The following is a 1,666-nucleotide window of genomic DNA, read 5'->3' as shown; positions in this document are numbered from 1 at the left end:
CAACTGCTTACCATTTTTGAGACAGGAAAGCACTTTTTCCATCCCCAGGTTGCAGATGCTCTCCAAATCCTTTGACTGGCTCCAGCAGGGAAAGAGAGCAGCCCAGCCATGGAACAGTGGTTCACACAGCAGGAGTGTAATTGAATTCTGCACTGAAAGTTGTCCTCTGTTGCATTGCCCCTCTTTGGTGCCTTGGCACAGGTCTGCTCCTCAGCCCCTCTGAGAGAAAAGGTTTGCCATGTTGTCACTGAGCATAAACCAGCACTGGATGTCATCCTGTCAAGTGCTGTCCCTCGGCTTTCCAACACTTGTCACTTGCTCTGGTTTGGCAGTCAGCTCAGGGTAGTGTCTCTGCATTGCTTACTGAGCATTCACAGCCCTGGTTGCTCAATCTTCCCTTCCACCCTGCGTTCAGCTTCAAGATTTCACATGGCTTTTCCATCTGTTTGGCTTTTCCCATTCTAAAAGCACCTCAATGTTTTCTGTTAGGATTGTTTGTCCAAGGATGGAGAACTCCCAGGACCCTCCAGCTCTTGTGCCGTTCTGTCCACGCTCTGCTTGCTGTGACAACAACCAGCATGTGAGAGAGTCAGCTGTGGGATCTCAGAGCTGAAAACACTGGGTGTGAACTGCCAAGTTCAGGTTTGCATTGTGCAGCTACAGACTGAAGGGAAAGGGAACCCTTCCTATCCAGGAGCTGCACATGGTTCAGCATAGTGGGGCACATAAATCCCAAATGGCATTCAGACGGTGTGATGGAAGGTTAGGAAGCTGCAATCAGTAACAAGCTTTCCAGGAGGCACAAGATGCCAGGTGATGGGTGAGTATCTCACAGGAGGCTCCTCTCTAGAGCTGTTGATTCTCATTCCTGACCACAGGCTGATTAGCAGTATGTTCAGGTAGCACTGAGATGCCTGCGATGCTCGAGAGGCAGAAGATGATGCTATTGCAGCATACACCCACAGCAGCCTGGAGGTGGGAGCAGGACGTGTGCTGCCTGCCAGCACCCAGGCAGCCACACACCCAAACCCCTGCTCTGCACCTTCACACTGCAAGAGTAATTCCTCTTACTGCCTTCATAGCAGAGAACCAACAGAGCCAACCCAGCTGTGTGACACCAAGGTCCTGAGCTTTAGTTTGAAGGCATCCCCATTGCATTTCTTTTCCTTCCCCCAGTCACTGCCTGGCACTTGGAGCTGTTTGTATAACATTAGCATGCATCAGATATGCAGCACCTCCACCCTTCCCCACTCTCATCACTTGGCTGGGGGAGAGCGAGAGAGAAGCACCAGGGTACTGCCAGTGGGCCTCCCCATAAGGGCTGCAGCTCCGGGCAGTTCTCACTTCTCCTTTCACGCAGTTACAGACTCCTGCCCCATCCTGCTGTTCAACAGGAGCTGCTGCCGCCTCTGGGCTGGGTCTGCACCGTGGCCATCCTCACACTGCCTCAGAGGATGGAAAAATAGACTGAGAAATGCAAATGAAGGCTGTAAATCTTCTTGACGATACCTGTTTAATTAGCATCACCGAGCTGCCTTGATGTAGTAAGTGCTAAGTAGGAAACACCAATTTCTCCCTGTTTTGATGGCAGATGACTTGCGAGCTGTTTGGATTCCCACCTTGTGACTGTTTTTTTTCCTGCTCTCCCCATAATTGCTGCTTGCTA

This window comes from Coturnix japonica, chromosome 22, assembly GCF_054131305.1.
Source record: "Coturnix japonica strain WE chromosome 22, WE-NBRP24, whole genome shotgun sequence".
NCBI lineage: Eukaryota > Metazoa > Chordata > Aves > Galliformes > Phasianidae > Coturnix > Coturnix japonica.
Note: the sequence above shows the minus strand (reverse complement) of the source record.